At 42.0% G+C, this 22,742-nt stretch overlaps 1 long non-coding RNA gene across 1 annotated transcript in view; it reads left to right on the forward strand.

Moving 5' to 3' along the window:
- The window catches only part of LOC106146456, a 33,001-nt gene extending 21,619 nt beyond the window's left edge, over nucleotides 1-11,382 (forward strand). Inside the window, exon 2 of the long non-coding RNA XR_001230889.1 lies at nucleotides 11,062-11,382. This is a non-coding gene — a long non-coding RNA (uncharacterized LOC106146456). The remainder of the gene's footprint in view (nucleotides 1-11,061) is intronic.
- Nucleotides 11,383-22,742: the final 11,360 nt, after the last annotated feature.

Consider the following 22,742-nt stretch of genomic DNA (forward strand, 5'->3'; position numbering starts at 1 on the left):
CACTCTAGAGAATTAACACAGAAAAGAAGTTTACTAGACAGTTATTGAAAGGACCACTGAGTTATTGGGAGGCTGGACACACAGATTTTGAAAGCAAGCACAAAGAATGGTAGACCTTGTCGCTGCTCTGAGAAGTCTGATGAAAGCCCGCCCCAGTGGTGCATTCCTGCAGTTCTAGCTACTGGAGAGCAGGAGGATGGAAGATTTGAGCCTACAAGCTTAAGGCTAGCCTGGGAATCACAGTGAGGTTGTTTCAAATAAATAAATAAGTTTAGTGAGTGTTATGGCTTGTGTCTAGATATACCCCTCAAAGCCTCATGGTATCAGAGATGGGTCTTTTTCAGAGGTGGCTCAATGTAGAGTGTGTGATGTTGAGATTAAAGGTGTGTGATTACTAAATCAGTCCACCAATAGGTTTGCCATAGTTCTGAGTGTGAATAATGGGAAACTCCACATTGGGTATGAGTGCTACCTGCCCTAAGGACATGCAGCCAGGATATTATAAGGGACAGAAAGGGGGCTGTCTGCCTGTGTGAACTGTTTGTTTCTCTCTGTGATGACCCTCTCGAAAGCCACTCTGCCTTGGAACCAGATGACTATGGACTGAAACCTCCACATACTGTGAGCTAAATAGACCTTTCCTCCTTTAACTTTTGGTGTCAGGTGTTTTGTCTCAGCAATGAAAAAAATAACCAAGACAGAAGGATACCTACAGCCACAAGGGCTGAGCCAAGGAGATTTAGAAATAAGTAAAGGTAAAATCCAGCTCAGACTAGTCTCCAATTTCATCTTCTTTGGTCTAAGTTGGAACCAAAAATGGTAGTCCTCAGTGGCATAAGCCCTTTTGTCCTCTAAGGCACCAGTTACAAAGTACAAGACATGGGTTCTGAAGTCCCACATCCAGGGACATCTCAGTCACTAACCAGCTGGCTCTGAATAACTCACTCCCAGAACAAGTACTGCATCATGCAGATGGAGCTGATACCCCAACCTGTACCTGAACAAGATTCTTGTGACAAGCAAGTAGAAAAGGATAGATAAATGGTCTCACAAACTCTTTTATAACTACAAAATGCTAATTAATACTACTATTATTTCATTTTTACTGGAAGAGGATATAGTACTTATGAAAAAATGCAGTCTCCCCACAGACATCTCACCCCAAAGTCAAACACTAGAATCCCTTCCTACTACTTTGGTGGTCTTGGAAATACCTCGATTACACTGTGAGCATCAGTTTCCTCCTTTGTAAAGTAAGAGTAGGGTGGTCTACCTTTAAAAAGTCAGTGTAAATATCAGAAGGACTGTCGTATGCAATGCAGAGTGACTGCAATTGAAAAAGACAGAAATAATCAAAAACAGTAATAGTAATATATCCTCAAAGTAATAATAATAGTAAATTACATGTCCTCTTTGCCATGGCTTGCCAAACCATACTGACTTTCTCATCCCCTACAGCAATTTATCATGTCTGATTTCATAGTGCATCTTGAATTACTGTTCAGAACTGATAATTAACATTGCATTTATATTTTGTAGCTGTTGTCATTGACATGCTGTCTCTAGAGGTGTATTTAATGGAAGTCACTGTAACCTCAGCCAAAAATCTGAAAATCCTTCCCAAGCCCCTGCCTTTCTACGTGTTGGTCCCAGCAAGCAAGGTGTTACTGGGGGATTCAGAGCACTCACTGAAGCGTAAGGCAACTGACCTTGTCATGAGCCCTCGGGCTTTTGCAGCCCTTCTGCCTGTGTCTACACACAGCCCTCAGTGGAAAAGTACTACCCAGACCCTATGAATTATTTATCTCATCAGGGCATCAAATACCCACTAGATAAAAAGAACAAGTGGGCCCTACAGCAATGATCTAAGGGAAAACAAAGAGCCAACAATATCCTTCCAACCATAATCAGGATTTTCTCTCCTTTCCAGGATGGGGGGAAGCAATCTCACTCATTCTCAGCTCCTTCATACACGAACCACCAAAGAGAGACAAGGTTAAAGCGCATCTGCTTTTTGGAGGGATTAGTATGAAATAAAAGGTATTAAATGACCCCTAAGCTTCAGTCAACAACACTCAATAAACTGTAAATGAGTTTGTATTTTTAGTTCATGAGAACTGGATCTCAAGAAAGAGTGAGTTCAAGGTCTTTCCATTTCCTGTTTTTCCTTGAAGAACCAGGCACTGAAACTGGCAAGATTAAAATCCACTGGAGGGTAACAAGTTATTGACACATGGAAAATTCCCGTAGTAAAAGGTCCTTAGGAAATACATCTGTCAAAGACCACGTAACTTAGAAAGGCTTTGAACCAAATTCTTAGTAAGACTAACGTCTGAAAGAATGGATTTACTTTTCAAGTCAGAGAGGGAAAATGGAAGGACAGAAGGATCATAGCTCAAGAGATTTGAGTTCTGGAGCTTTGAGCTTTTATTGAAAAGCTCTTACCGAGCACAGTAGGCTGAAGTATGCACACGTATCTACTGGTGAAAGAGCAGCTGCCATTTATGCAATGCCTAGTTCTGCCAGGCACTCTGTCACAGAATTTAGTCATCCTATCTCTTTTAACCTTGCAGCAACCAAAGGATACATGGGCTTGTGTACCTTTGGCTTTTGAAGAAATTGGTACCTAATAAGAAATCCATTATCTAACATCACCAGATTTGGAATTCAAATCCTGATTTATCAAGATTTACAATTCTTAAAAAACTTGCAGTGTGGCAGAGGAGAACAATCAACAAGCAAAGAACAACAGACATTTAACAAAATAGAATTAAATCTTTAATATCAGAGTATATGCACCCCAATGAATCAAGGAAGTAAGGGGGTGATCAACTAGCCTGGTTTATTAAGCACTGAGGGTATTTTCAGGATGCAAAAAATGTAATACTAAAACCAGAGCAGTCTGGAACAAACTAGGAAAGTCACATCAGAAGCAACCAGGAGTCAGATCCTGCAAGATAATTGCATGAAGGTCAAGAGTTCGACCTTTGTCCTCTGAAGAGCAAGGTGACAGATCTGGACAGATGACTGTACAAAAAGGGTGGATGGCAGGAGGAGATATCTGGATGCTACATGAACAGAGGGTTGGAGATTGTGAGAATCATACTTTGGGTGCTCAAAATAAAGATGTGATACTAGGAAGGAAACATTAAAAAGAAAGTAAAATAAATTATGTTTCATTTTAGCTTCTGAACAGTGATTCTAATATTGAAATTTAATCCGTGAGAAGTCTATATTACAGACTGGCTAAGCAGACTAGACTATTTTACATACTGTTCAGTATCTACCTGCTATAGGTTGAATTGTGCTCTCCCAACAAAAATCTATACTGAAGTCCTAAATTTATTGCAAATAGGATCATCGCAAATGCAGTTATTTAAGATGAGGTCAAAGAAGCATAAGATGGGCGCCTCTATGCAATATAAGCAGTGTGCTTCTAAAAAATAACCATGTAGACAGAGACACGTGTTGAGAACTTCATGTAGCCAAGAGGGCCGAGAGTGGAACTGTACAACTGACAGCCAGCTAATGCCAAAGAATGCTGGCCAACTGCTAGAAAGAGACAATGAAGGACTTTTTTCAAGTTTCAAAGGGAACATGATTCTGTCTGCACGTTGGTAGAGGGCTTCCAGCCTCAAGAACTGTTAGAGCATTAGTTTCTGTTGCCTGGAGACACCCATGTTGTGGTGCTGTGTTGCCACAGTTGTAGAAGGTTAATACACATGCCAAATTATATCCAAAATTGGTTTTTCCAGGAAGAGATTGGATTGAGATAAGACATAATGGAAATGCTGTAATCTGCTGAGAAACCCTAGGAAGAAAGCACCAAGCTGAGACTCAGTGAAACATCACAACAGACCTCTAGAAATCCAGGTGCTAGGTGAGAAAATGAGACTTTGAGAGAAGCTGCACCTTGCCCACAGGTAAGCAGCTAGGAAGTGGCAGACCCAGGGCTTCAACTCACATCTCTTTGACTTCAAAAACAGGTTCTTAGTTTCTTCTCCCATAGGTTCCCTAAAAGGAATGGTAGGCAATGCAAAGTGGAAGGCCAGATCAAATTGGAAAAACTGGCAAAGCTGTAAGCAATGTGCAAGTGAGGGTTCTGAGGAGGAGAGAGAAAGGACAGCAGAAGGAAGAAAAGCTTCTTGCTCCACAGCTCTGATTCACCAAAATGTGATCTGCGTTCTGATCAGCAGGTCTTGTGTCTCATCTCCCTGCTGGGCTCTGCAGCCCAGGAGGAGGCAAAGACAAAGCAAGCTCACAGAATGTTCAGAGCGAAGAAGCCTTCTCAGAAGCCCTTGGGGCCTTACAAGGAAGACACTTTCCTAAAGTTAATTACTTTCTGAATGAACATCTGATTAGAAATATCATTTGCAAGCCCCACCTGCCACGGACGCCTCCTGTTTTTAAAGTATGGATGTTCAAAGAATGTTAAAATCCTAATATATATCATCATCTCCTGTAGAAAACAGACAGTGATTATTTTGGGCCTCTGGAAGTTAGTCTTCAGTCACAGAATTCATCATTACTCTTATGCAATCTAGGACAACAGGGAACAGATCGGATGAGAAATCTCAAAGAAAAACATGCTACCTGCAAAATTAGCCTGAGTCATTTCTCCAAGTGAGCGGCTAGGTTTAAATTAGAAATCATTTTTCAAATTTCAACCAATGATCCCTTTGCCCTGATCATGTTGTCTTCTTTGGAAACGAGCCAGTGTGTTTTTGTCCACGTGGCAAAAAATACACTTGTGCACCCTGGCCCAGGGCCAGCAGCCAGGAAAACAGGTTCACACTTCAGTCATGTGCTGTAGATAAATCATCTTCCTCTCCAATCTCAGTTTCATTATTTTTGAGATGAATTTTTTATTTCCATATGATTACTCTGTCACTCCTTCTTTCATCTCATTCCCCTGCCTTCTAAAATCAGGGTTTTCTGTGGTCGTGGTGAACAAGGAACGCAATTTGAAAGGTTGGTGAACAGGCTTGGACAAGCCTCAGGAAGGACCCACACTATACTATTCAGAACTCTATATGAGTAACTGGGGAAGAGAGGAGGGCTAAGATTTGGTTATTACAAAATTCATTCATTCATTCATTTCACTAAGCTCCCACTATGTGCCCAGTGAATGTTAGAGGTTGGCAATAAGAGAATAAAATATCTTTTCTAGCCACTGGGAACCCATTATCCTGGTAAGAACAGAGAAATAAGTGGTTAATTATAACAATGTTTAATACAATGAAACCCTCAAGTTGCACTTTCTCCATTCCCTGGAGGTCATGGAAAGCTTTGCAGAGAAGGCAAATCTGGGAGAGGAAATGAGAAAAAAGAATATTCTAGAAAGAAGGAGTCTAGTGCTTCGGCAGCTGTCCAGGTAGTTACCCACTTGCAGTTCAGAGGTCCACGGCTTATGACTAAGCAGCAGGCAAAAGGTCAGATATTATTATTTCATTATTTCTGGTTACAAGGTGACACTTACTGCTTGAGGGGACAATGTGGTCTCCATGAGATGACAGTTTCTAGGGTGGTTTTAGTTTTGCTGAGACTGTGCTGAAATCCAAGGTGAACGTTCCTGTAGGACAATGACTGAGGACATCTAGGTGCACTGGTAGTTGAATGTCCCTGTCATCTCTTCTCTCGATGTCTTCAGCGTGGAAGGGGGAGGGCATGGGTTACATAAGGTTAGGGCTGGTCAAGCTTGTCTTGCTAGCTTTTAGACAGACACTCCTTAAATGATTAACATGCTCACATGCAAAGCTGAGCAAAGATTTGATCAAAAGTTTTAAGGTAATAAAGAAGACAGATACAAAATGAAGGTTAAACTTGTTTTGCTTTTATTTACCCATTGTACATCTGTAGGCCGTGTGAAAAGTCACAGATTTTTTTTTTTTTAGCAAAAACAGCTTTTAAGTCTCAGACTGGCTCTGAAGAAGACATAAATTACATTTTTAATACGTAAGACATTAAGATCTCAGGAGTGTACCTCCCCTGTATCCCCAGAGGGCTGTCTTTCTCAGTTGCACAACATAAGCTTTAAAGTCACTTCCAAAACAGTGAGGCTTACTTTGTGTTCACCTTTGCTTCTGGTGAACATTTGCAAAGTCTATATAGAAATGAAAGAAAGAAAAGAAAAGAAAGAAAGAAAGAAAGAAAAAGAGCAAGCTGTGCGCTGGGGCACATGGGTGTCCTATTATCCTGGGGACTGTGAGGTGCTGTGCTAGAGAACATCCTGGGCTACATCATGAGTTCCTGGCCAGCCTGGACTACATAGTGAGACTGCATCTCAAAAACCAAAGAAAAAAGTAATAAAAAAGACAGAAGGAGGGAGGGAGGGAGGGAAGGAAAGTCCATGTGATCCGCTTGGTGTTATTTGTCACACTTCTCACTAACAACCCTTATGGACCACATCCTCCATCATGGACCAAATCTTTTAAAACTTTTCTATTGAACAAATCATACTTATCAAATAATAATTGCTTACATTTGAGTTATACAAACCAAGTGACAATACTTTGACTTCACTAGACATTTCTGAAGAGAGAAAGCAGCTTGAAGTCTACCTTCTGAGATCCAAGACTGGATAGGTCTAGAGAAAATAACTTCTGAGATTGTCCATAGCAATGACAGTCTGTGACACATAAAGAGGGAGGATTTGGATCCTCACAAGACTGTGAAGATATACTTATGAAAGAAAGACAAGTGAATATCCACCTCAGGGGAAAGAAGGAAGTCTTATGGGAAGCTGTACAGGACAATCTAGAGCAGTAGAGAGGCACAAAACACTGTGAGGTGGAACAGGGATATGTAAATGTGCAAGTCAGGCTTAGAATCAGAGTTTGGCCATTCATAGACTTTGATCAGGGACAAACACCTTACCATGCTGAAATTTGGGGTACTTTTTCCTGCAGATTGAGCCAGTAACCCTAAGTTTGAAAATACTGATGCAGAGATTAAATGAAATATTGTATGTAAATCAACTAACTATGAAGGGCACACAGTAGGTTTGCAAAGCACAGCAGAATCATAAGTGACAATCATGCTTTACTCACAAGGTTCAGATACCAAGGAGCAGTTTAATTTGTTTACTGTGCAGAAAAATAAGAGTCTTTATTGCTCTAATGACAATTAGATGACTTTAGAAGCTGCCTAGGGAGAATGTGCTGTTGTCATTGGAGCTAATAAAAGCAGAATTGAGAGGAGGATTAATGAGGAAACCAGACACATCCTAAATGCTGGGCCATCACCCGTCTGTACTGCATCAATGCAGGGGAAAGAAGGGCTGACGTCAGTGTTTATTTCTAACTCTCCCTTTCTGAGAGTGCTGAGTGTTTTTAGTCTGCCTTCTGCTGTTAGAGCTCCCAACACACCTGGACTCCACAGACAATTCTTTCTAAACCTTTATTGTTGCCTTTGGCCTGGATCCTGAAAGCAATTGTGTACACGATAACATTCTTACGATAGGGATAAGAAGGTGGCAGTGATAAGCTCCCCAAGAACTAGGAAACGTGGCAAAGAGATTGTCCTCCCAAGACTTAAGCCAGAGAATCAGTAAAGTTGAGAGTTATGCAAAGTCATCTCCCAGAGACAGAGCGGGCTCCAGGCCAGCAGGATCGGGGCTAGCCTCAGTGAAGATACTACGGCATCTAGACGGAAATGGTTTCCTTCAGCAGGAGGCTGACCAGAATGGAAATAAGGAAAGCTAGCACAGAAGAAATGAGCATAAAACGAGCCCTGTTCAAGGTCATGCAGATCATCCAATGCACTGGAACTTGTGGTGGCTGCTGAATACCAGCCCTCAAACTCCTTGCATGGTCTGGGCAGCCCTACACAGCAGAGCTGCACATCTTCTCACCCCACCTCTTTCCACCTCTCCCAGTTCCACCTTGGCCTTCTTCTTGTTTTTACAAATGGTTGTTCTCTTGGAATGAGATTCTTTTTTCTCAAATTCCCTCAATTCATTGTTCAAATTTCACTCCATCTCTGACTACCACATCTAAAATCCATCCAACACAGAGCCGGAGGCTGATAACCTATTTGTAATTCATGAACTAGCTGGACATGTTCCAAAAACCTGTGAAGAATATGTTGTGTATATGTACAGAAAGGCCAGCAAATGCCATGCCAGGATAAAAGGGCTGTTCCAAAAAGCTGAAAGTGGGTAACGGGTGTAGCTTAGTGATACGAAGAGTGCGTACTTAGATTACAAGGCCCTGGGTTCAATGCCCTGCAGAAAAATAAATAAAGTTGAAAGAAAGGTTCATTCTGCACAATATAAAGCTGGTAACGTATTCAATCTCAGCAGATTGCAGTGCTGTGGCAATATTTCCCAAACAAGAAAGAAAGTCATCCATCCAAAAGAAGTGTATTTATATGAACAAGGTCTCACAGCCATAAATCTGACTTGAGAAAGCAAGAGAATAGCTTTTATTTTCTTCCTTCTTTTTTTTTTAAATTAGTACATGTTTGTAGTACACGCAGTTTGCAGTCCTCTTGGAGAGTGGGTACATGCACATAATGCAGCGTGATTCTCTCTTAATCCCCTCTTGTTTCCCTCCTTCATACTTTTTCAAATATTCATTTACTCTATCTTCAAAAGCATTTAGTAAACTTTTAAAATTGTTTTTACTCAACCCTTCATTTTCTGAGCCCTTGATTTTACCAACTGCAGTTTATGAAATTATAGATCTCTGAGGAAGAAAAGCAATGCCTTTATTTCAATCCCATTTGGCAAAACATCCCAGTGAAAGGCAGAGCTATCAGACCATGCCATGATACCACCACACTGCCCAATCCAAGAAGCAGCCTTCACTCCACTTCACTCTTACCAAGCAATGCCACAGTCATATCTTAACTCTTCACCTAGGTCTGCTAGGGAACAAAGGAACTAAAAGTGTGTAGCTGAGCTTTCTGACTCCATGTGCCAATGTATTTCTCACTGTCAATCAGGATATAGCACAAATGACCCACGGGCATATGTTGTGCCCTTGTTATATCTTTAGTATGGTAGCGAGAAGCTTCCTAGGTGGGCCTGAGAATAACAAGTCCATAGTTCTTTACTCAGGGAACAACAGAAGGTGACAGCTGGATAAAAGCTTTGTATTACCAGATTCTAAGACTTTCTTAATGACCATCTGGTCCTACTATGGAAGAAATGTGGAGAATATGGTACATGTGCATACACAGTGTGTGTGTATGTGTGTGTGTGTGTGTGTGTGTGTGTGTGTGTGTGTGTGTCTGTTTTGGTGTTCTAGAATTTTCCTTGGAGAGCCAGAAGTGGGAAAATTTAGTGGTTGGACTTCTGGAGAATCCCTCAGGACTTGGAGAAAGGAAGGTACAGTCCATGTTCCACCACAGTTCCACTGAAGGAACTGGGTTTGGGGTAAGAATGGCCACAGCAGTTGGAGTCTTGGAGACCAGAGTCCAGGGCACCTATGATCAAACTCGGCACAAGGGAACAAAACTATCCTCCTTTAAAAGGACATAAAAGAATGCTCAAGGAAACAGACAAGTGATACTATACAGTGATTGAAATTTGAGCTAATGTTAAACCTTTGAAAATCAGGAATAATTAAGGAAGCAAGCAACTTGAGAATTTAAAGATTTTTAGCTTGTTAAAAATAAATTAATGTCTCACATATCTTCTGCTCTCACTCAGCGTATGTACACACCAGGATCTGGTTCTGCATGTCAACCCAACACTGAGAGGTCATTTTGTTTACTGCTGTCCCGCCTCTGGGGACAGCCCCAAACATTCTTGGTCTCTTCTTTGAACCATGAAGCTGTAGACTGGGGCCAGTCTTAGACTGATGCAAATAAATGCAGCTTCTGGACTAGATCCCAAAATTTACTCAGTATTCTCTCTAAAAGTGCTTCTGTTGGGGAAAAAGAATATCTAATGCAAATACAGAAATACACATAAACACAAAATGAAGTCAGTAACACCTCCTAATGGACTTGTTAAGTGGCCAAGCTAAGGCTTAAAAAATTTAAGAATCTACCAAGACTGGGGTCAAAATCTTAAACATGGGTCCCCAAATCTAAAGCTATTTTGACAAAATCAAGTCATCGACAGTCATGCAAGAACTTGGCTGTTATACCAAAGCATGATCCATCCACTAATCCTAAATATGGACACCTATTGTGTGCCAGGTGTTATGTTGGGCCCTGGTAACTAAAGTGCCATTCCAGAAAAATGTCATTGCTCTGAGATGGAGACGAGCACCTCTCCGGGGCTTTTTCATCATGAGAGTTTATGGGTTCTTCCAGCAGAATGAGATATGACAGGAGAAGATAGTGAGAGAAGCATTGTTTCAAGCAAAGATATTAAAAGCAAAGGAAAAAAATGAGAATGTAGAGATTTGAAATAGACTGTGAACACAGGGAAGAAATAACAGATATTTATTTTACTATTGTCTAAAAAGGCTCAAATGATCTGTTAAGCCAAACACATTCATTCAAAGTCAGGATTGCAATTTGAGTAACATGCATTCCAGTAAAAACAAGAATACTTCCCACTGGGGAAGGGTTTAGATCTTTCCAAGATTATTTGACAAGAATTGTGATTGGAGGATAAATTTACTTCTACATCTTGTTAGTCCAGCACAGACTAGCTGAGACCATACAATTATTCTAGGAAAGAGTTTAGCTTATATAATCCTCTGAAGAATGTTCCCTCAGCAAATAACTTTCTTTTAGCATATTAGCAAGTTTGTAGCATAGTCACACAACTCAAAAAAGGGTCTGAACAACAAAATGGAATCCCTGTTGTCAATATTTTTTCAGACAATTTCAAGAAGATGCTACACATTTCAGGAGAAGGGAGGTACACAAAGATTGTGTATCATCTCAAGAATAAACACAATGTCAAGCCCTTCAAACTTATAGGAATATCCTGGAAAAATGGCAAGAGCTAAGAATAAGAATTAAACTCAAAGAATGCTGAAATTCTAGAGCCTCAGTTTCTTCCTTTCTTTTGAGATCCTCTTTATTTCCTTCACCTTAAAATTTTTAATTCAATAAAGATCCCATCATTAGCAGTTTTTTTTTTTTTTTTTCTAAAAGGTGCAGGATTGATTCTGATTCAGAAAGCAGCTGGACGTCGCTGTGAAGGCCACTTTGAAGACGATGAGAAAGAGCATTCTCTGGGACTGTGGAAGAGGAAGCGAATCTGGTGGGAGGGAGCTCTGCAGGCTTTCTGTACATAGGCCTTGGGCTCCTGGATGATACAGTGACTCTTGCCGTGTTACCCCCTACAACCACTACAGAGCTGGAAGGCGATGATGCATACGGAATCACAATCCGTGTGCTCTGATGACTGTCTTATCTAAGCTCTGGCTGGGAACTTGAGAATCTTGCCATTAAACTCCTATCTCAAAATGCTCATACTTTGTTTTTTAATCCAATCTTTCTCCAGGGCTTCTCAGCCTGTTGCTGGAACAGAGCCTCTTTGGCTGTGTAATGATAACCTAATGAGTTCTGGGTGTCTCCTGAAGGCAACTGCTGGTGTGTCCCTTCCTCTTTAAGGGGAGGGGGGGCCTTGGGATTCAGAACCGCATTGAGGATGAAACAAGCTCTCTGTCTGTGTCTGATGCACACATGCGTAAAATCCACCTCCATATCACTCGTTCCTGGAGGGGATTTTCTCTGTGTGTTACACCTGCAGAACGTCATCCTCTTTTCTCTGCCAAGCCTGGATACATGATTGATATTTTAAGCCTCCCAGGTTCTGCTTTCCTGAGTTTCAAAAGTGCCTGAACATTGGACTTTTAAAAAATGTATTTATCTCCCCCTCCAGACTGCTGAGGAGGAATTTCAAGTAGAAGCTGCAGCCACGGGGGCTTCAGCAAATCCAGACAAATCTTTAAATTGCTTCTGCAGTCATCAGGCTTTTCTTTCATTAGCATCTCAGATGCTACTTCTCTCCTGCTGACCTTCATTTTAGAAAGGATGGAAGGCCAGTTTTAAGAGGGTATTATATCTTTTCCTTCCAAACTGTAGACTTGACATGCATGGCCAGTGTTTGCAGCTCAGTGCAGAGAAAAATGGGCTTGGCTTCCCCTGCTGTCCTGGGCACCACTATCTGTCCCCCGGGTCACATCCCAAAAGGCTTCTCTGATTTTGCTGTCCCCTAGGCTCCTTCCTTCTGCCCAGGAAGCTCTGTGAAAGCTCCCCCTCCACACACACAGAGCTTCTTGCATTCGCCTCACGGAGGCCTGCAGGCACCTCATATCTCCCCATCCACAGTCTCCTCACAGCGTGACTCCTTAGTCCAGAAAGCAGAAACAGCCTTCAATATGGGGGCAGAAAGGGCTGGCTACATATTCCAGAAACTGGAATCTGACTGCTTATGTTCAAATCCAGCTCTAACACTAATTCCTAACTAATTCCAGACCTAAGGGACAAGACAAATCACCTGGTCTGTTTAAGCTTCCACTTCTTCAACTATAAAATCAGGAATGATAACAGTCAATGAATAATAAAGAAGAAATAAATTATCAATGAAAGTACAAGAAAGACTCATAGCCACAAAACATGAGCAATGTATTATACCTCTCTGTCATATACATCTATTACAGATGCGACTGGAATTTGGTAACCAGTCTACAAAGATACATTCTAAGTTCCCTTCCATCATTAAATCCATGAGCTCTGAGACCAATAATAACTGTTTCTTGAGGGGCCATGTCTGTGTTGGGCACTAAAGGCACAAAGAAGAAAGAGAAGTGTTTGCTTCGGTAGTGCTCACATCTAGTATGCTAGACAGAACCACAAACAACTGCAAGAGAAGTGCCATTCGTGACCCCTACTTGGCCAATAGCAAGATAATGGAAGGGCTTCCTTGCTCGGTGCAGTACGCTGGCTCTTTCCCAGAAGTGGAGCGTGTTTGCAGCCAGTAGAGATCCCTCTTCATTATAGCCTATGCCTCTGCCCCTGTCAGCCTTTGACTGAACGCCATGTGTTCCAATTGGGTTGGATGAGAGATTTCTAAGTTAGAGTGATATATTTTTATGCATCGGAATGGTAAAATCAAGTCTAAGGTAGTAGTGGCGCCTGCCTCCAAAGAGCAGGTCTGCAAAGCAGAACAATGATGGGATTTGAACGCTCAGGGTCCAGTGCTCATCAGAGCATTCCTCGATTCCACACATGTGGACAGTCCCCTTGTCCTATTTGAGTTTATGTCTCTACTTGCAGAGATGGGGATAATTTTGTCTGCTCATCAAGAGTCTTGTAAGAAATGAGACAATGCATGTGAACATGTTGTTTCAAATTATAAACCTCCTTATAATATTAGTCTGAGAGCTCAACCCAAGAGGGAGATTAAGGAAATTTTCATTTTAAAAATCCTTGCAAGGGGAGAAGCAAAAAAGTAAGGGAGGAAAGACATGAGACCCTCTGCTGTTACTTTTATTTTTAAAATTGTCCTCTCTTAGTTCATGTGCGCAGCACATCACCTTGGTATTCCTCGTGTGGCCTCGGCGAGTGTGCACGGCACATCCCACTTCCCTCTTCCATTGCCCATCCCTCCCCTTCCTCTCCTTCCCTCCCCTTCCTCTGAAACCTTTCTTCGTTCAGAAGAATCTATCTCCCTGTTATCTATTTGTTATTTTTGTTTTGGGTTTCTCAGCAAAGAGAAACCATGTGATAGTCAAGCTTGTATCTCTGACTTGTTTCACTTAACATTACGGTCTTAAGGTGCATCCATTCCCTATAAATGATTCGAGTTTACCTTTCACTGTGGCGCAGTAGTGCTCCCCTGTACATAAATGCCACATTTGCTTTACCCACTGATCTGATATTATTTTTAAAAACAGAAACATATCTACTAAGCTCCAATAGGATGTATGACTTCCTAGTAGAATACTAGGAAAGAACAGTAACAGGCTCAGATTTTCATTTTATTATTAATTTGTTTAAATATAGTCAATAATCCAGGTAGGCTTTCAAGAGTTTCTAATAGAGATAAAGAGGTCAGTCAAAAAACAGAAAATAGTTGCAATAGTCAGGAATAATAACCAATAAGGGTCTGTTGAAATAAAGAAAATATACTGAAGACGACTGACAAGGAAGATATTTCAAAATGTGAAGAGGAAGGGGGATGTTAGAAATAGTTTTCATATTTTCAGCAGACTGGGTGAGAGCATCTTTTAAGTTAGACAGGGAATAGTCAAAGGAAAGAGGACTACGAGGAAGAGATGAATTCAGATATGGACATGCTGAGTTGACATTTCTATAGGGCAGGCAGGTAAAGATGTCACCAAGTAGCTGAAGATAGAAGTATGAAGTTTAGGAACAGAGGCATGGGAGCCAGTGCACAGGAAATGACCAAGAAACACCCTGGTGAACTGAGGTGATAAAACTGGATCAAGGCAAAACCCTAGAGAGCTCTAGCATTTTACCATATATGGCTAAAAGGCTGTGATGACTCAAAGGTGGACAGTTCATTTGCAATTGTTAATGGCAATTTAAGAGCACGGGATCTCAAGTCAGTTCCAACCCCACCATTTACCAACCCAGACAAGTCAGGTCAGCTCCCAGAGCCTCAGTTTTCCATCTGCACAGAGGGAATGTAGTAAGCAGCACTTGTTGTGAGAACAATGAGAGAACAAGGATCAAGTGTCTGGACCAGTGTCCCTTATTTCCATACACCAGTACCTTATAAGTGTTAGATGTTCTAAGACACTTCATAGAAGAAGAATTTCCTTTGTTTATCTTTCAAGATTTCTTCTATTTCTGAATGAATATTTCCCCAGGTGACAGGAGAGGAAAAGACCACAGGAAGGATCCTTGCCGTTTCTTCCCAGAATGTAATGGGCAGCCTCCACCCTTGTCCACTTTCCCATCTCTCAGCAGCCCAGCGCTCTGTCTCGGGCATCATCCCCCATTCTTCTCATTAAAGCTTAAGGTGCTTTTGGCCTCTGAGCACGCTGACATGAGGACCCATAGCAGTAGCCCCAGGGCCTCCGGGCGGGAGTGTCTGCTGCCCACCTTACAGGAGCCTGTTGCCAAGGTCTTGACCAGACTCTTGGTCCTGGGGAACCAGATTGTCAGATCCTCTCACCCAGGCTGCTCTGCTGCTTCATGCTCTACTGCTCTCATTTCTGTCCCAGTTGCAGTTTCTTGCCTCTGCCTCTCACATTTCTAGAGTTTCCAGATTCATGCATTCGTTCAAAAGATATTTATAGTGTTGCCATTACGTGCTAGACGCTGAAGCAGGCATTGGTGACAGTGAAGTGAATAAGACTTGCCCTTATGGAGTTTAGCACCCTGGGAAAAATACAGTAACCAACAAAACATAAAAAGCACAAGCTTATTACCAATAGTGCCATAGACTGAATGTTTGCGCCACCCAAATTCATATGCTGAGGCATAATCTCCAATATAAAGAGATGGGGCGTGGGGATGCCAAGAAGACTACACCCTCATGAATGGGGTCAGTGCCCTTATAAAAGTGGTTCTAGAGTAGTCCCTGCCCCCTCCACCACGTGAGGTTACAGCAAAAAGACCGTCATCTAGGAACCAGGAAACAAGCCTCACCAACCACTGAACTGGCCAGTTCCCTAACTTTAAACATCCCAGCCCCTAGAACTGCATAGAATAAATATCTGTTGTTTGTAAGTCACCTTGTCTATAGTAATTTGGTACAGCAGCTGGAACAAACTAAGGCAAATAGTGATGAAAAGAAGAAACACGGGGTGGGATAGGATAAGTCTGTGATGAGTCCTTAACACAGAGACATTTTATGGAAACCTGAAGCATAAAAAATTCTGAGTGAAGGTGTGGAGAGGTTTAGCTAGAGACTAGATGTTCTTATCTCAGCAATTACCAAAGCCAGGCACGTTGCTGGGTTTCTTTTTAGATTTGCATTTCTCATTCGCAGCTTTCTCTTTCCTCTTGAATTAAGCAAGTTCAACAAAGGAAATGCTCTCCACCTCCCTTTCAAGGAGCTTCAGAGAAGGGGCTGCTTTGAATTAGATGATGGTTTTTCTTCTATTTCTGACATTCTAGGGCCTTCACATTGTAAGGTGTTTGATGAGTGAGAACGTAGGATTCAAAGATGCTACCACATAGAACATGAAATAGAAGAATTTCTTTCCACTAAACTAAAATCCACAGTAACGCTGGTTAGAAATAACAACCTCTCAAATGTGTGCAGGGACTGACACCTTGCAAAGTACTTCTGCAGATTTCATTTTATTTAAACCCCACAGCCGCTGTGTGGAATAATATTTTCTCTACTATATAGATGAGGAAACTGAGGTTTGGGTAAATCACGTGACTTTCCAAATATGCCACTTACAAGTGAAGGAGCTAAGATTTGCAGCTGTTGCCCATCTGCCCTGGGTCTACTGCTGGCCACTGGTATCCCAGGGCTTTGGGAAAAATCAGAACCACTGATGTCACAGAGCCTGTCCCACACTGCCACTGTTGGCTTTTATTCAGCCATAACGTAGGTTGCCCATGCCTCCCGCAGTTTCCCACCTGAAGGTAAGAAAAGTCGTGACTGCTCTTCAGGCACACTGAGCATGCTGTGACTGAGTGATCCCTACTCTCCCAGCAGCCCCAGGGTAGAGGATAATGTAGATTTCTTCAGCCTTCTGCTGTCTTTGGATCTTTTTTTTTTTTTTTTTTTTTTGAGACAGACTCTTGCTATGTAGTTCAGCCTGGCCTTGAGGTCACTTTGTAGCCCAGGCTAACCTCGAACTCGCAATGATCCTCCTGCCTCAGCCTCCCAAGTTCTGGGATTGGAGGTTTTTCGAGTGCTTTATTGTTGATTCTCATGGCCAAAAGTTGCTTCTGTTTCCCCATCTCTTGCTGAGGGCATGACCACCCCTACTCCCTGCCAGGCACTGGTCCTTTATGCTGATGGAAGTTACTCAAGAGTGAGAGGCTCCTGCTGCTGCTGCTGCTGCTTCTGTCACTTCACTTAATCCTCCATGTGCTTTCTGATGAGGTCCTACTCTAAACAGCCCTGTTCTCCAGATAAGGAAGCAAACACTCAGTGAAGTTAAGTCATCTGTTCAAATTTCCACAATGAATGACTGATAGCAGGAGGTTTAAACCCAGGAATATCTGAAACCAGAGTCCACATACTGTGCTGTGATAACTGCTATACTCCCTGTGATATTGTGATTTAGGATAAGAACTAAGTATTTGGCCTTTATCCCTGTTCTTGGCACAGAATACCTGAAACCCTTGCAATTTCCTAAGTGTCAAGGAGTAGTAAAGGTGAGAGAAAGGTCTTCCGCCATTCATTACCAACCCCCCTCAACCACACCGGAGTTTATGTTCAGGAAATGACTTTGGGGGCCCTAGAGAGCCACAGGATGGGGCTGCTTGCCAGAAAATCAGCCGTATAATTAGAAAATTGGCACTTTCAGGACCACCACTGACTTCAAGGGAGAGGCAAGGGGCTGGAGGTTGAACTTAGCAGTAATGAGTAGTGATTTAACTAGCTGCACCTCCATAATAAAACCCCCAGAAAGAAGATGTTCAGGAGCCAGACGAGTTTGAGCCCAGTCTGGGCGATTTAGTGGCGTGGTGAGACCTGTCTTAAAATTAAACAAAACAAGGCGGGGCTGGGAATGTGGATCAGTAAGAGGATCTGGCTCAATCCCCCATACCACAAAAGAAAATATAGAGTTAAAGAGGTCAGGGAGCTCCCAAATGGGTGACCATGTAGAGGTGTGAGGGTGATGTGCCCAGAGTGCCCTATGCTCCTGTTTTATTGGGCAGCTTCTGGTTTTTTTTTTTTTTTGTTTTTTGTTTTTTTGGTTTTTCTCCGGTACCAGGAACCGAACTCACGACCTTGTGTTTGCCAGGCAGGCGCTTTTGCCGCTGAGCTAAATCCCCAGCCCCTTGGGCAGCTTCTGAATTGTATCCTTTATAATAACTGATAGTGTGGTAAGTAAGTGGTGTTCATGAGTTCTATCAACTCCTCCAGCGATGGAAGATGGCACTGTGGAAGCCTCCAGTTGATAAGCAACTTAGGGAGGTGCTGTAGCGACCAAGAGACAGCAGCTGTTACCATCTGACTCAGTATCCTGGGCTGAGTCCTCGGTCTACAGGATCTGACACCATTTCTAGGAAGATGGCGACAGAAATGCACTACCTTATAGGGCATCCATTTTGTGTCCACTGAGAAATGGAGAATTTCTTTTGTGTGGGGAAAATACCCGGATCCTTAGTGAGCAGGTGGAAAGTGTTAGAGTAGAGAGAGAAAAACACAGCTTTTCTTTTTCCACTGCCCTGTGTTTTTACTAGAGAACACTCAATCTCAGGGAGGAGACACAGTACCGTCTTACTCGGTAGCCCTGGAGATTTCTGTTCTCTGATGTTTATAAATATTCAGACATAGTTTATTCTGTGCCTCAATTTTCTTTTCTTTTATCAGTGCATGTGATATATAATGAATGCATCATAGTGGGGAATTAGTACATATATTTATTGCATCTGGATTTTTTTGGTACCAGGAATCAAACTCAAAGCCTCACACTTGCTAGGCAGGCACTGTGCCACTGAGCTACATCCGAGGTCCGGAGCTGCACCTTGATCTTTTTACTTCCCTTTCCTCTCCCTACCCTCTGAGCTTCCCCACCTATAGATTCCTTTTTATCTCCACAAAATCTACCTTCCTCTTTCTGATCATTTATTTTTGTTTATACTTCATGTTTCTCATATGAGATAAAGCCATGCAATATTTAACCTACTGTGTCTAATTTATATCACTTAATACTATGATCTTAAGGTACATTCACTTTACCATAAATAATTTAAGTTTATCATTCTTTTTTTTGTGTGTTTTGTTTTGTGGTACCAGGGATCGAACTCATGACCTTGCACTTGCCAGGTAGGCGCTTATGCCACTGAGCTATATCCCCAGCCTTATAATTGTATTATTTTTATTACTGTATACAGGATTTGATTTGGTTTGGTTTTTTTTCCCGGTACCGGGAATTGAACTCACAACCTTGCACTTGCCAGGCAGGTGCTGTGCCGCTGAGCTAAATCCCCAGACTTATCATTCTTTGTAGCTGAGTAGCACCCCGTTGTGTATATACACCACATCTGCCTTACCCATTCATCTGTTGATGAACAGACAGGCTCCTTCCAAGGTTTAGCTATTACACATTTTGCCACTATAAGCATGAGTATGCATGTATCACTACAATATGATGCCTTTAAATCTTTTGGGAAGATACCCAAAAGAGGTACAGCTGGGCCAAATGAGGTTTCTACATCTAGTTATTTAAAGAAGCTCCATGCTGATGTCTATAGTGGTTGTACTAGTTTATATTCCCACCAACAATGTAGAAAGTTTTCTTTTCCCTACAACCTTGGCAACATTTGTCATTTTTTGAGTTCTGGATGATAACCATTCTTCAGGACTGAATCTTCCTAACAGTATCAAATGAACTGTGTGCTTAAAACTGGTTCAGTTGGCACATTTTATATTTTGTGAATTTCATTACAATTAATAGTAAAACTAAAGCAAAAACATGAGGATCTGTGTTCCCCCTCCATATCCCCAGGGTGGATTTCTCCAGCTCTGCAGTGCTTCTGTATTGTGCTCTTCCCTTGTACCTGATCCCAATGTTTTTGGTTACATTAGTTTTACTTGGCATATAAGAATTATACAGAATTGTGTGGTAAAGATGATGTTTTGATTCCAGTATACACTGTGGAGTGATTTACTCAGACTCCTTAAAGTTGTAGGAGAATCCTTTTGTCCTCTCCGCATAATCCATCCTCATCCTTGACAAGGCTCCCATCTTAGTGCATCCTTACACTCTCCCTCTGCCTGCATCTTCTTCCTCCAGGTTTCACATGAACTATCCTCTACCTCCTTTCTCAGAGGATAGGACTTCCTGGTCCTGAGTTGGGTTACTTAGTTCTTTCTGATGATGAAATTATGCTCTGATGTCCAAGTCAAGGTTTACTATTAATAATAGTGACTTTCTTACAATAATGATCTGGCTCCTGAGGTTGTTTTCAGTTGGTTCGGAACCCACAGAGAATGGGCTGTGTGATTAATTAGTTCCCTCAAACCCAACCCAGAGGTCCAGAAGTGGAGTAGTTATTTGTTTTGTGTTAACCTTGAATAACATGAACACTGACTCAAATTGATTGCGAAGGAATACAGTGTGTTCCTATTGTTGCTCACCAAATATTCAGGTCATTGTCCCCAGGAGTATGACCAGTGAGCACTCACCACACTGACAGCATTTTAGGGATTACTTAAAGCCACAAGTCCCATGTCAACTGCAGAATGGAACTATGCCTGTTTATTGGTTGACTGATGGTCATTAGAACAGAAGAGAAAGGATTTTTCTAAACACTGATCTTTCGTCCTCCTTGACATAGGCAGATACTACACTCAGTAGTCGATGATATGGAAAAAAGTATGATTTAGATGAGAAAGTCATCTAAGTTTGATTAAAATAAATACCAAAACATGTGACAAGTCACTCACCCTTCCAACTCTCCTTTTCCCTATTAAATTGTCTAAAAACAATCTTAATTATACAGTTCAATTGTATTTTCAACCCAGTATTTAAGAGATTAAAGAAGAAAACACTCCACCCCTGCCCACCCACTGGCTCTGGCCTGCAGAAGTGTCCAACAAGCATTTTCCTTTCTGCAGGCGTACAGAGGATCCAGCAGGCTGTTGAACCGAGGTATCAGACTCCACTCAGATGATCCCCTGCTGAGCTTTTAATTCAACATGGAATGTTCTGACCCACTGTGAGTGTCATGGAAATTGATAACCCAAGGGACTCTGCAGGAGGTGGCCGAAGGAGCACTCTGAACAATCCAAATGAACAAAGATCTGCCTTTCACCAAGCTATCAAAAGTAAATCTAAACCATGGGTTTTTGTTATAAGAGGGACACTTTCTAGCCCTCCTCTTACCCATCCCCACATTCCAGTGTCCTTCCCTGCCTGGCTTGGCAGCTTGCCGCAGGCAGAAGTAAGCCGTGCAGGTTATAAGCTGTCAGGCCCTGCATTTAAATATTACTCAACCAGCTCAGTTCAAGGTCCAGGTCAGCCCATAGTATTAAGTTAAGTACATTGGGAAATACATTATCTTTTGGGTCACAGGGGTACTATTCAGGGAACAGCAACAGGATTTCCTGGTTGATAGATTATTTCACAAGAGGTTATAGCTTGCCTGCCCTAGAAATAATAGCAATAATCCCCTACATTCATATTCCACTCTGGAACCTGTGAAGGGCTTTCATATCCATTATCTCTCCAGACTTTCTCCAGGGACTCAGCATGGCACAGGGGAGAGGGCAGAGCACACAGGGCTACTTAGACAGCACCAGCTCCTAACTAGCCCTGTGTGCTCTGCTCTGTGTGCTCTGTGAAGGAGTCTTCATGCATCTCTGTATGAGTGATCACCGGAGCGCTCAGAGTTTCCAACTAATGTCACTAATATCTGCCTCCCACAGGAAGAAAGTAGCTCAGATGAAGCAACTGTATACCTTAAAAATCATCATAGAAAGAAACTGATTGGATAAGCTCCTTATAAGCAAATTTTTCGAATTACAAAAATGGACTCTTGTTTACCTGCTAAAAAAAACAAAAGACCATAAGCCATGTAGAACTAAAAATTATTTTTAAATATTCTTAAATTTTTCTTTTCATTGACATAAATTCATCAAGTACATTTGCACAATGCTTAAAGCTCAATACCTGCCTCTCGGGGATTTGGAAAATTGAGACATACATTGATGTAGGTACAGTAATGATTTTATAGAGAATAGAAAAGCAAGAAACAGGTTCCTCTTGCATGGGTCGGAGGCATAGGAGTGTAACTAGTATGATGACACTAAAGGGATCTGCAGGGACAAAATTGCAATGGACTGTGATACTGATACAAAAGAGCTTGACTGTCAATACCCAGCTCTGAGACTTACCTTCTCTCTTATTCTTACCTTGTAAAGCATCATCATCGTCACTGCCACTCCCACTGTAGGGCAGAAATAACGGAGACTTGGACGGTTAAGTAAGGTGTCCACAGCTAAGACAGTATCTTAGCATGAGCTCATACCACATCTATATGAACCCAAATCCTTTATCTACTGCCCTGTTCTCTATAGCTGCCCTTCTGTGATGGTTAAGGTGGGTTGTCAGTTTCATGAATTTGGGACCTGGCTACTGCTTCCACTGACAGAGACCTTGGCATTCTCTGTGAGATGGTTGTTTCTCTGGCATGCACAGTGCAAGAGTTTTGTCGTCAGGGAAACTTCCATTCAGATTTTTTTCTATTTCTTTCTCTTTTTTGCATTGGGAATCAAACTCAGGACCTTGCACATGCCAGGTAGGTGCTATATCAATGAACTATATCCCTGACCCTCCATTCAGATCTCAAAGGAAGGCCTAGAAGGCCAGGCAAGGCACCCCTAAGAGAGAAGTGCTTGAAACTATATGAATGAAGCCAAACATGCCATGGAAAACCCAGGAAGATAAAGAGTCTAGAAACATGGAACAAACTCTACCAAGGAAAGCAGGGCCAGCCCAAGAGAAAAGCCAGTAGGGCTACAACTAAAAAGGACCATAAGAATGGGATCATCGAATTCCTTTGTAATTCACACCTCATCTCACTGTGCTCTGGAGGCCAAATAGGGAACTACAGAATTTAGTGTTTGCTCTGCTTGCTTTTGATCCTGCTTTGGTCTAATTCTTTTCTAGCTCCCTATTCCTCCCTTTTGGAATGGGAATGTGCATCCTGTCTCATTA

The sequence above is a fragment of the Chinchilla lanigera genome, unplaced genomic scaffold, assembly GCF_000276665.1.
Source record: "Chinchilla lanigera isolate Chin_1 unplaced genomic scaffold, ChiLan1.0 scaffold00079, whole genome shotgun sequence".
In the NCBI taxonomy this organism is placed as follows: Eukaryota; Metazoa; Chordata; class Mammalia; order Rodentia; family Chinchillidae; genus Chinchilla; species Chinchilla lanigera.